Here is a 14,487-nt window from a genome sequence, read left to right as displayed (position 1 = left end):
TAGTGGATAGGATAGATGATAGGATAGGATAGAGGATAGGATAGGATAGAGGATAGGATAGGGGATTGGATAGGATAGAGGATAGGATAGGATAGAGGATAGGATAGGTGATTGGATAGGATAGAGGATAGTATAGGATAGAGGATATTATAGGATAGAGGATAGGATAGGATAGGATAGAGTATAGGATAGGATAGAGGATACGATATTATAGAGGATAGGATAGGATAGAGGAAACGATACGGTATTGGATAGGATAGAGCATAGGATAAAGAAGAGGATAGGATAGAGGATAGAATAGGGGATTGGATAGCATACGGGATTGGATAGGATAGAGGATAGGATACGATAGAGGATAGGATAGGATGGAGGATAGGATAGGGGATTGGATAGGATAGAGTATAGGATAGGATAGGATAGAGGATACGATATTATAGAGGATTGGATAGGATAGAGGATAGGATCGGATAGAGGATAGGATAGGGGATTGGATAGGATAGAGGAAAGGATAGGATAGAGGATAGGATAGGATAGAGGATAGGATATAGGATTGGATAGGTTAGAGGATAGGATACGATAGTGTATAGGATAGATGATAGGATAGGATAGAGGATAGGATAGGATAGAGGATAGGATAGGGGATTGGATAGGATAGAGGATAGGATAGGATAGAGGATAGGATAGGATTGAGGATAGGATAGGATAGAGAAAAGGATAGGATAGAGGATCGGATAGGATAGGATAGAGTATAGGATTGGATAGAGGATACGATATTATAGAGGATAGGATAGGATAGAGGATAAGATAGGATAGAGGATAGAATAGGATTGATGATAGGATAGGATAGAGGATCGGATAGGTGATGGTATAGGATAGAGGATAGGATAGGATAGAGGATAGGATAGGATATAGGATTGGATAGGATAGAGGATAGGATAGGATAGAGGATAGGATAGGAGAGAGGATAGGATAGGATAGCGGATAGGATAGGATATAGGATTGGATAGGATAGAGGATAGGATACGATAGAGGATAGGATAGGATAGAGGATAGGATAGGGGATTGGATAGGATAGAGGAGAGGATAGGATAGAAGATAGGATAGGATTGAGGATAGGATAGGATAGAGGAAAGGATAGGATAGAGGATAGGATAGGATAGAGGATAGGATAGGGTAGAGGATAGGATAGGATAGAGGATAGGATAGGAGATTGGATAGGATAGGATAGAGGGTAGGATAGGAGATTGGATAGGATAGAGGATAGGATAGGATAGAGGATACGATACGATAGAGGATAGGATAGGATAGAGGATAGGATAGGATAGAGGATAGGATAGGATAGAGGATAGGATATGATTGAAGATAGGATAGGATAGAGGATAGGATATTATTGAGGATAGGATAGGATAGAGGATAGGATAGGATAGAGGATAGGATAGGATAGAGGATGGGATAGGATAGCGGATAGGATAGGATATAGGATTGGATAGGATAGAGGATAGGATACGATAGAGGATAGGATAGGATAGCGGATAGGATAGGATATAGGATTGGATAGGATAGAGTATAGGATAGGATAGGATAGAGGATACGATATTATAGAGGATTGGATAGGATAGAGGATAGGATCGGATAGAGGATAGGATAGGGGATTGGATAGGATAGAGGAAAGGATAGGATAGAGGATAGGATAGGATAGAGGATAGGATATAGGATTGGATAGGTTAGAGGATAGGATACGATAGTGTATAGGATAGATGATAGGATAGGATAGAGGATAGGATAGGATAGAGGATAGGATAGGGGATTGGATAGGATAGAGGATAGGACAGGATAGAGGATAGGATAGGATTGAGGATAGGATAGGATAGAGAAAAGGATAGGATAGAGGATCGTATAGGATAGGATAGAGTATAGGATTGGATAGAGGATCGGATAGGTGATTGGATAGGATAGGATAGAGGATAAGATAGGATAGAGGATAGAATAGGATTGATGATAGGATAGGATAGAGGATCGGATAGGTGATTGGATAGGATAGAGGATAGGATAGGATAGAGGATAGGATAGGATATAGGATTGGATAGGATAGAGGATAGGATAGGATAGAGGATAGGATAGGAGAGAGGATAGGATAGGATAGCGGATAGGATAGGATATAGGATTGGATAGGATAGAGGATAGGATACGATAGAGGATAGGATAATATAGAGGATAGGATAGGGGATTGGATAGGATAGAGGATAGGATAGGATAGAAGATAGGATAGGATTGATGATAGGATAGGATAGAGGAAAGGATAGGATAGAGGATAGGATAGGATAGAGGATAGGATAGGGTAGAGGATAGGATAGGATAGAGGATAGGATAGGAGATTGGATAGGATAGGATAGAGGATAGGATAGGAGATTGGATAGGATAGAGGATAGGATAGGATAGAGGATACGATACGATAGAGGATAGGATAGGATAGAGGATAGGATAGGATAGAGGATAGGATAGGATAGAGGATAGGATAGGATAGAGGATAGGATATGATTGAGGATAGGATAGGATAGAGGATAGGATATTATTGAGGATAGGATAGGATAGAGGATAGGATAGGATAGAGGATAGGATAGGATAGAGGATGGGATAGGATAGCGGATAGGATAGGATATAGGATTGGATAGGATAGAGGATAGGATACGATAGAGGATAGGATAGGATAGAGGATAGGATACGATAGAGGATAGGATATTATAGAGGATAGGATAGGATAGAGGATAGGATAGGATAGAGGATAGGATATTATAGAGGATAGGATAGGATACAGGATAAGATAGGATAGAGGATAGGATAGGATAGAGGATAGGATAGGATAGTATAGAGGATAGGATAGGATGGAGGATAGGATAGGATAGAGGATATGATAGGATAGAGGACAGGATAGGATAGAGGATAGGATAGGGTAGAGGATAGGATAGGATAGAGGATAGGATAGAGGATCGGATAGGTGATTGGATAGGATAGAGGATAGGATAGGATAGAGGACAGGAGAAAATAGAGGATAGGATAGGTTAGCGGATAGGATAGGATAGAGGATAGGATAGGATAGAGGATACGATAGGATAGAGGATAGGATAGGATAGAGGATAGGATAGGATTGAGGATAGGATAGAATAGAGGAAAGGATAGGATAGAGGATCGGATAGGTGATTGGATAGGATAGAGGATAGGATAGGATAGAGGATAGTATAGGATAGAGGATAGAATAGGATAGAGGATAGTATAGGATAGTGGATAGGATTGCATAGAGGATAGGATAGGGGATTGGATAGGATAGAGTATAGGATACGATAGAGGATAGGATCGGATAGAGGATAGGATAGGGGATTGGATAGGATAGACAATAGGAGAAGATAGAGGATAGGATAGGGGATTGTATCGGATAGTGGATAGGAGACGATAGAGTATAGGATAGGGGATTGTATAGGCTAGAGGACAGGAGACGATAGAGGATAGGATAGGATAGAGGATAGGATAGGATACAGGATATAATAGGATAGAGGATAGGATAGGATAGAGGATAGGATAGGATAGAGGATAGGATAGGATAGAGGATAGGATAGGATAGAGGATAGGATAGGATAGATGATAGGATAGGATAGAGGATCTGATAGAGGATAGGATAGGATACAGGATAGGATAGGATAGAGGATCGGATAGAGGATAGGATAGGATAGAGGATAGGATAGGATAGAGGATAGGATAGGATAGAGGACAGGATAGGATAGAGGATAGGATAGGATAGAGGAAAGGATAGGATGGAGGATAGGATAGGATAGAGGATAGGATACGATAGAGGATAGGATAGGATAGGATAGAGGATAGGATAGAGGATAGGATAGCGGATAGGATATAGGATAGCATAGAGGATAGGATAGGATAGGGGATAGGATAGGATAGAGGATAGGATAGGATAGAGGGTAGAATGGGATAGAGGATAGGATAGGATAGAGGATAGGATAGGATAGAGGATAGAATAGGATAGAGGATCGGATAGAGGATAGGATAGGATAGACGATAGGATAGGATAGAGGATAGGATAGGATAGAGGATAGGATAGGAAAGAGGATAGGATAGGATAGAGGACAGGATAGGATAGAGGTTAGGATAGGATAGAGGAAAGGATAGGATGGAGGATAGGATAGGATAGAGGATAGGATACGATAGAGGATAGGATAGGATAGGATAGAGGATAGGATAGAGGATAGGATAGCGGATAGGATAGAGGATAGCATAGAGGATAGGATAGGATAGGGTATAGGATAGGATAGAGGATAGGATAGGATAGAGGGTAGAATGGGATAGAGGATAGGATAGGATAGAGGATAGGATAGGATAGAGGATAGGATAGGATAGAGGATAGGATAGGATAGAGGATAGGATAGAGGATAGGATAGAGGATAGGATAGAGGATAGGATAGGATAGAGGATAGGATAGGATACAGGATAGGATAGAGGATAGGATAGCGGATAGGATAGAGGATAGGATAGGATTGAGGATAGGATAGGATAGAGGATAGGATAGAGGATTGGATAGAGGATTGGATAGGATAGAGAATCTAATAGGATAGAGAATAGGATAGGATAGAGGATAGGATAGGATAGAGGATAGGATAGAGGATAGGATAGAGGATAGGATAGGATAGAGGATAGGATAGGATAGAGGATAGGATAGGATAGAGGATAGGATAGGATTGAGGATAGGATACAGGATAGGATAGGATAGAGGATAGGATAGGATAGAGGATCGCATAGAGGATAGGATCGGATAGAGGATAGGATAGGATAGAGGAAAGGTAATAGAGGAAAGGTAGGATAGGTAATTGGATAGGATAGAGGATAGGATAAGGTAGAGGATAATATAGGATAGAGGATAGGATAGGATAGAGGATAGGATAGGATAGAGGATAGGATAGGATAGAGGATAGGATAGGATAGAGGATAGGATAGGATAGAGGATAGGATAGGATAGACGATAGGATAGGATAGAGGATAGGATAGGATAGAGGATAGGATAGGAAATAGGATAGGATAGGATAGAGGATAGGATAGGAAAGAGGATAGGATAGGATAGAGGATAGGATAGGATAGAGGATAGGATAGGATACAGGATAGGATAGGATAGAGGATAGGATAGGATAGAGGATCGGATAGAGGATAGGATCGGATAGAGGATAGGATAGGATAGAGGAAAGGATAGGATAGAGGATAGGATCGGTAATTGGATAGGATAGAGGATAGGATAAGGTAGAGGATAATATAGGATAGAGGATAGGATAGGATAGAGGATAGGATAGAGGATAGGATGGAGGATAGGATAGAGGATAGGATAGAGGATAAAATAGGAAAGAGGATAGGATAGGATACAAGATAGGATAGGATAGAGGATAAGGAGGGATAGAGGATAGGATAGGATAGAGGATAGAATTGGATAGAGGATAGGATAGGATAGAGGATAGGATAGGATAGAGGATAGGATAGGATGGAGGATAGGATAGGATAGAGGATATAATAGGATAGAGGATAGGATAGGATAGAGGATAGGATAGGGTAGAGGATAGGATAGGATAGAGGATAGGATAGGATAGAGGATAGGATAGGAAAGAGGATAGGATAGGATTGAGGATAGGATACAGGATAGGATAGGATAGAGGATAGGATAGGATAGAGGATCGGATAGGATAGAGGATAGGATAGAGGATAGGATAGAGGATAGGATAGAATAGAGGATAGGATAATATAGAGGATAGGATAGGAAAGAGGATAGGATAGGATAGAGGACAGGATAGGATAGAGGTTAGGATAGGATAGAGGAAAGGATAGGATGGAGGATAGGAAAGGATAGAGGATAGGATACGATAGAGGATAGGATAGGATAGGATAGAGGATAGGATAGAGGATAGGATAGCGGATAGGATAGAGGATAGCATAGAGGATAGGATAGGATAGGGGATAGGATACGATAGAGGATAGGATAGGATAGAGGGTAGAATGGGATAGAGGATAGGATAGGATAGAGGATAGGATAGGATAGAGGATAGGATAGGATAGAGGATAGGATAGGATAGAGGATAGGATAGGATAGAGGATAGGATAGAGGATAGGATAGAGGATAGGATAGAGGATAGGATAGGATAGAGGATAGGATAGGATACAGGATAGGATAGAGGATAGGATAGCGGATAGGATAGAGGATAGGATAGGATTGAGGATAGGATAGAGGATAGGATAGAGGATAGGATAGAGGATTGGATAGGATAGAGAATCTAATAGGATAGAGAATAGGATAGGATAGAGGATAGGATAGGATAGAGGATAGGATAGAGGATAGGATAGAGGATAGGATAGAATAGAGGATAGGATAATATAGAGGATAGGATAGGATAGAGGATATAATAGGATAGAGGATAGGATAGGATAGAGGATAGGATAGGATAGAGGATAGGATAGGATTGAGGATAGGATACAGGATAGGATAGGATAGAGGATAGGATAGGATAGAGGATCGCATAGAGGATAGGATCGGATAGAGGATAGGATAGGATAGAGGATAGGATAGGAAATAGGATAGGATAGGATAGAGGATAGGATAGGAAAGAGGATAGGATAGGATAGAGGATAGGATAGGATAGAGGATAGGATAGGATACAGGATAGGATAGGATAGAGGATAGGATAGGATAGAGGATCGGATAGAGGATAGGATCGGATAGAGGATAGGATAGGATAGAGGAAAGGATAGGATAGAGGATAGGATCGGTAATTGGATAGGATAGAGGATAGGATAAGGTAGAGGATAATATAGGATAGAGGATAGGATAGGATAGAGGATAGGATAGAGGATAGGATGGAGGATAGGATAGAGGATAGGATAGAGGATAAAATAGGAAAGAGGATAGGATAGGATACAAGATAGGATAGGATAGAGGATAAGGAGGGATAGAGGATAGGATAGGATAGAGGATAGAATTGGATAGAGGATAGGATAGGATAGAGGATAGGATAGGATAGAGGATAGGATAGGATGGAGGATAGGATAGGATAGAGGATATAATAGGATAGAGGATAGGATAGGATAGAGGATAGGATAGGATAGAGGATAGGATAGGATAGAGGATAGGATAGGATAGAGGATAGGATAGGATAGAGGATAGGATAGGAAAGAGGATAGGATAGGATTGAGGATAGGATACAGGATAGGATAGGATAGAGGATAGGATAGGATAGAGGATCGGATAGAGGATAGGATCGGATAGAGGATAGGATAGGATAGAGGAAAGGATAGGATAGAGGATAGGATAGGTAATTGGATAGGATAGAGGATAGGATAAGGTAGAGGATAATATAGGATAGAGGATAGGATAGGATATAGGATAGGATAGAGGATAGGATGGAGGATAGGACAGAGGATAGGATAGAGGATAAAATAGGAAAGAGGATAGGATAGGATACAAGATAGGATAGGATAGAGGATAAGGAGGGATAGAGGATAGGATAGGATAGAGGATAGAATTGGATAGAGGATAGGATAGGATAGAGGATAGGATAGGATAGAGGATAGGATAGGATGGAGGATAGGATAGGATAGAGGATATAATAGGATAGAGGATAGGATAGGATAGAGGATAGGATAGGATAGAGGATAGGATAGGATAGAGGATAGGATAGAGGATAGGATAGAGGATAGGATAGAGGATAGGATAGAGGATAGGATAGGATAGAGGATAGGATAGGATAAAGGATAGGATAGGATAGAGGATAGGATAGGATAGAGGATAGGATAGAGGATAGGATAGGATACAGGATAGGATAGAGGATAGGATAGCGGGTAGGATAGAGGATAATATAGAGGATAGGATAGGATTGAGGATAGGATAGGATAGAGGATGGGATAGAGGATAGGATAGAGGATTGGATAGGATAGAGAATCTAATAGGATAGAGAATAGGATAGGATTGATGATAGGATAGGATAGAGGATAGGATAGAGGATAGGATAGAATAGAGGATAGGATAACATAGAGGATAGGATAGGATAGAGGATAGGATAGGATAGAGGATAGGATAGGATAGAGGATAGGATAGGATAGAGGATAGGATAGGATAGAGGACAGGATAGGATAGAGGATAGGATAGGATAGAGGAAAGGATAGGATGGAGGATAGGATAGGATAGAGGATAGGATACGATAGAGGATAGGATAGGATAGGATAGAGGATAGGATAGAGGATAGGATAGCGGATAGGATATAGGATAGCATAGAGGATAGGATAGGATAGGGGATAGGATAGGATAGAGGATAGGATAGGATAGAGGGTAGAATGGGATAGAGGATAGGATAGGATAGAGGATAGGATAGGATAGAGGATAGAATAGGATAGAGGATCGGATAGAGGAAAGAATTGGATAGAGGATATGATAGGATAGAGGATAGGATAGGATACAGGATAGGATAGGATAGAGGATTGGATATGATAAAGGATAGGATAGAGGATAGGATATCATAGAGGATAGGATAGGATAGAGGATAGGATAGGATTGAGGATAGGATACAGGATAGGATAGGATAGAGGATAGGATAGGATAGAGGATAGGATAGGATAGAGGATCGCATAGAGGATAGGATCGGATAGAGGATAGGATAGGATAGAGGAAAGGTAATAGAGGAAAGGTAGGATAGGTAATTGGATAGGATAGAGGGTAGGATAAGGTAGAGGATAATATAGGATAGAGGATAGGATAGGATAGAGGATAGGATAGGATAGAGGATAGGATAGGATAGAGGATAGGATAGGATAGAGGATAGGATAGGATAGAGGATAGGATAGGATAGAGGATAGGATAGGATAGACGATAGGATAGGATAGAGGATAGGATAGGATAGAGGATAGGATAGGAAATAGGATAGGATAGGATAGAGGATAGGATAGGAAAGAGGATAGGATAGGATAGAGGATAGGATAGGATAGAGGATAGGATAGGATACAGGATAGGATAGGATAGAGGATAGGATAGGATAGAGGATCGGATAGAGGATAGGATCGGATAGAGGATAGGATAGGATAGAGGAAAGGATAGGATAGAGGATAGGATCGGTAATTGGATAGGATAGAGGATAGGATAAGGTAGAGGATAATATAGGATAGAGGATAGGATAGGATAGAGGATAGGATAGAGGATAGGATGGAGGATAGGATAGAGGATAGGATAGAGGATAAAATAGGAAAGAGGATAGGATAGGATACAAGATAGGATAGGATAGAGGATAAGGAGGGATAGAGGATAGGATAGGATAGAGGATAGAATTGGATAGAGGATAGGATAGGATAGAGGATAGGATAGGATAGAGGATAGGATAGGATGGAGGATAGGATAGGATAGAGGATATAATAGGATAGAGGATAGGATAGGATAGAGGATAGGATAGGATAGAGGATAGGATAGGATAGAGGATAGGATAGGATAGAGGATAGGATAGGATAGAGGATAGGATAGGAAAGAGGATAGGATAGGATTGAGGATAGGATACAGGATAGGATAGGATAGAGGATAGGATAGGATAGAGGATCGGATAGAGGATAGGATCGGATAGAGGATAGGATAGGATAGAGGAAAGGATAGGATAGAGGATAGGATAGGTAATTGGATAGGATAGAGGATAGGATAAGGTAGAGGATAATATAGGATAGAGGATAGGATAGGATATAGGATAGGATAGAGGATAGGATGGAGGATAGGACAGAGGATAGGATAGAGGATAAAATAGGAAAGAGGATAGGATAGGATACAAGATAGGATAGGATAGAGGATAAGGAGGGATAGAGGATAGGATAGGATAGAGGATAGAATTGGATAGAGGATAGGATAGGATAGAGGATAGGATAGGATAGAGGATAGGATAGGGGATTGGATAGGATAGAGGATAGGACAGGATAGAGGATAGGATAGGATTGAGGATAGGATAGGATAGAGAAAAGGATAGGATAGAGGATCGTATAGGATAGGATAGAGTATAGGATTGGATAGAGGATCGGATAGGTGATTGGATAGGATAGGATAGAGGATAAGATAGGATAGAGGATAGAATAGGATTGATGATAGGATAGGATAGAGGATCGGATAGGTGATTGGATAGGATAGAGGATAGGATAGGATAGAGGATAGGATAGGATATAGGATTGGATAGGATAGAGGATAGGATAGGATAGAGGATAGGATAGGAGAGAGGATAGGATAGGATAGCGGATAGGATAGGATATAGGATTGGATAGGATAGAGGATAGGATACGATAGAGGATAGGATAATATAGAGGATAGGATAGGGGATTGGATAGGATAGAGGATAGGATAGGATAGAAGATAGGATAGGATTGATGATAGGATAGGATAGAGGAAAGGATAGGATAGAGGATAGGATAGGATAGAGGATAGGATAGGGTAGAGGATAGGATAGGATAGAGGATAGGATAGGAGATTGGATAGGATAGGATAGAGGATAGGATAGGAGATTGGATAGGATAGAGGATAGGATAGGATAGAGGATACGATACGATAGAGGATAGGATAGGATAGAGGATAGGATAGGATAGAGGATAGGATAGGATAGAGGATAGGATAGGATAGAGGATAGGATATGATTGAGGATAGGATAGGATAGAGGATAGGATATTATTGAGGATAGGATAGGATAGAGGATAGGATAGGATAGAGGATAGGATAGGATAGAGGATGGGATAGGATAGCGGATAGGATAGGATATAGGATTGGATAGGATAGAGGATAGGATACGATAGAGGATAGGATAGGATAGAGGATAGGATACGATAGAGGATAGGATATTATAGAGGATAGGATAGGATAGAGGATAGGATAGGATAGAGGATAGGATATTATAGAGGATAGGATAGGATACAGGATAAGATAGGATAGAGGATAGGATAGGATAGAGGATAGGATAGGATAGTATAGAGGATAGGATAGGATGGAGGATAGGATAGGATAGAGGATATGATAGGATAGAGGACAGGATAGGATAGAGGATAGGATAGGGTAGAGGATAGGATAGGATAGAGGATAGGATAGAGGATCGGATAGGTGATTGGATAGGATAGAGGATAGGATAGGATAGAGGACAGGAGAAAATAGAGGATAGGATAGGTTAGCGGATAGGATAGGATAGAGGATAGGATAGGATAGAGGATACGATAGGATAGAGGATAGGATAGGATAGAGGATAGGATAGGATTGAGGATAGGATAGAATAGAGGAAAGGATAGGATAGAGGATCGGATAGGTGATTGGATAGGATAGAGGATAGGATAGGATAGAGGATAGTATAGGATAGAGGATAGAATAGGATAGAGGATAGTATAGGATAGTGGATAGGATTGCATAGAGGATAGGATAGGGGATTGGATAGGATAGAGTATAGGATACGATAGAGGATAGGATCGGATAGAGGATAGGATAGGGGATTGGATAGGATAGACAATAGGAGAAGATAGAGGATAGGATAGGGGATTGTATCGGATAGTGGATAGGAGACGATAGAGTATAGGATAGGGGATTGTATAGGCTAGAGGACAGGAGACGATAGAGGATAGGATAGGATAGAGGATAGGATAGGATACAGGATATAATAGGATAGAGGATAGGATAGGATAGAGGATAGGATAGGATAGAGGATAGGATAGGATAGAGGATAGGATAGGATAGAGGATAGGATAGGATAGATGATAGGATAGGATAGAGGATCTGATAGAGGATAGGATAGGATACAGGATAGGATAGGATAGAGGATCGGATAGAGGATAGGATAGGATAGAGGATAGGATAGGATAGAGGATAGGATAGGATAGAGGACAGGATAGGATAGAGGATAGGATAGGATAGAGGAAAGGATAGGATGGAGGATAGGATAGGATAGAGGATAGGATACGATAGAGGATAGGATAGGATAGGATAGAGGATAGGATAGAGGATAGGATAGCGGATAGGATATAGGATAGCATAGAGGATAGGATAGGATAGGGGATAGGATAGGATAGAGGATAGGATAGGATAGAGGGTAGAATGGGATAGAGGATAGGATAGGATAGAGGATAGGATAGGATAGAGGATAGAATAGGATAGAGGATCGGATAGAGGATAGGATAGGATAGACGATAGGATAGGATAGAGGATAGGATAGGATAGAGGATAGGATAGGAAAGAGGATAGGATAGGATAGAGGACAGGATAGGATAGAGGTTAGGATAGGATAGAGGAAAGGATAGGATGGAGGATAGGATAGGATAGAGGATAGGATACGATAGAGGATAGGATAGGATAGGATAGAGGATAGGATAGAGGATAGGATAGCGGATAGGATAGAGGATAGCATAGAGGATAGGATAGGATAGGGTATAGGATAGGATAGAGGATAGGATAGGATAGAGGGTAGAATGGGATAGAGGATAGGATAGGATAGAGGATAGGATAGGATAGAGGATAGGATAGGATAGAGGATAGGATAGGATAGAGGATAGGATAGAGGATAGGATAGAGGATAGGATAGAGGATAGGATAGGATAGAGGATAGGATAGGATACAGGATAGGATAGAGGATAGGATAGCGGATAGGATAGAGGATAGGATAGGATTGAGGATAGGATAGGATAGAGGATAGGATAGAGGATTGGATAGAGGATTGGATAGGATAGAGAATCTAATAGGATAGAGAATAGGATAGGATAGAGGATAGGATAGGATAGAGGATAGGATAGAGGATAGGATAGAGGATAGGATAGGATAGAGGATAGGATAGGATAGAGGATAGGATAGGATTGAGGATAGGATACAGGATAGGATAGGATAGAGGATAGGATAGGATAGAGGATCGCATAGAGGATAGGATCGGATAGAGGATAGGATAGGATAGAGGAAAGGTAATAGAGGAAAGGTAGGATAGGTAATTGGATAGGATAGAGGATAGGATAAGGTAGAGGATAATATAGGATAGAGGATAGGATAGGATAGAGGATAGGATAGGATAGAGGATAGGATAGGATAGAGGATAGGATAGGATAGAGGATAGGATAGGATAGAGGATAGGATAGGATAGACGATAGGATAGGATAGAGGATAGGATAGGATAGAGGATAGGATAGGAAATAGGATAGGATAGGATAGAGGATAGGATAGGAAAGAGGATAGGATAGGATAGAGGATAGGATAGGATAGAGGATAGGATAGGATACAGGATAGGATAGGATAGAGGATAGGATAGGATAGAGGATCGGATAGAGGATAGGATCGGATAGAGGATAGGATAGGATAGAGGAAAGGATAGGATAGAGGATAGGATCGGTAATTGGATAGGATAGAGGATAGGATAAGGTAGAGGATAATATAGGATAGAGGATAGGATAGGATAGAGGATAGGATAGAGGATAGGATGGAGGATAGGATAGAGGATAGGATAGAGGATAAAATAGGAAAGAGGATAGGATAGGATACAAGATAGGATAGGATAGAGGATAAGGAGGGATAGAGGATAGGATAGGATAGAGGATAGAATTGGATAGAGGATAGGATAGGATAGAGGATAGGATAGGATAGAGGATAGGATAGGATGGAGGATAGGATAGGATAGAGGATATAATAGGATAGAGGATAGGATAGGATAGAGGATAGGATAGGGTAGAGGATAGGATAGGATAGAGGATAGGATAGGATAGAGGATAGGATAGGAAAGAGGATAGGATAGGATTGAGGATAGGATACAGGATAGGATAGGATAGAGGATAGGATAGGATAGAGGATCGGATAGGATAGAGGATAGGATAGAGGATAGGATAGAGGATAGGATAGAATAGAGGATAGGATAATATAGAGGATAGGATAGGAAAGAGGATAGGATAGGATAGAGGACAGGATAGGATAGAGGTTAGGATAGGATAGAGGAAAGGATAGGATGGAGGATAGGAAAGGATAGAGGATAGGATACGATAGAGGATAGGATAGGATAGGATAGAGGATAGGATAGAGGATAGGATAGCGGATAGGATAGAGGATAGCATAGAGGATAGGATAGGATAGGGGATAGGATACGATAGAGGATAGGATAGGATAGAGGGTAGAATGGGATAGAGGATAGGATAGGATAGAGGATAGGATAGGATAGAGGATAGGATAGGATAGAGGATAGGATAGGATAGAGGATAGGATAGGATAGAGGATAGGATAGAGGATAGGATAGAGGATAGGATAGAGGATAGGATAGGATAGAGGATAGGATAGGATACAGGATAGGATAGAGGATAGGATAGCGGATAGGATAGAGGATAGGATAGGATTGAGGATAGGATAGAGGATAGGATAGAGGATAGGATAGAGGATTGGATAGGATAGAGAATCTAATAGGATAGAGAATAGGATAGGATAGAGGATAGGATAGGATA

The sequence above is a fragment of the Halictus rubicundus genome, unplaced genomic scaffold (assembly GCF_050948215.1).
Source record: "Halictus rubicundus isolate RS-2024b unplaced genomic scaffold, iyHalRubi1_principal scaffold0202, whole genome shotgun sequence".
Lineage (NCBI taxonomy): Eukaryota > Metazoa > Arthropoda > Insecta > Hymenoptera > Halictidae > Halictus > Halictus rubicundus.
The sequence above is the reverse complement of the archived record's forward strand: the minus strand, read 5'-3'. Positions refer to the sequence as shown.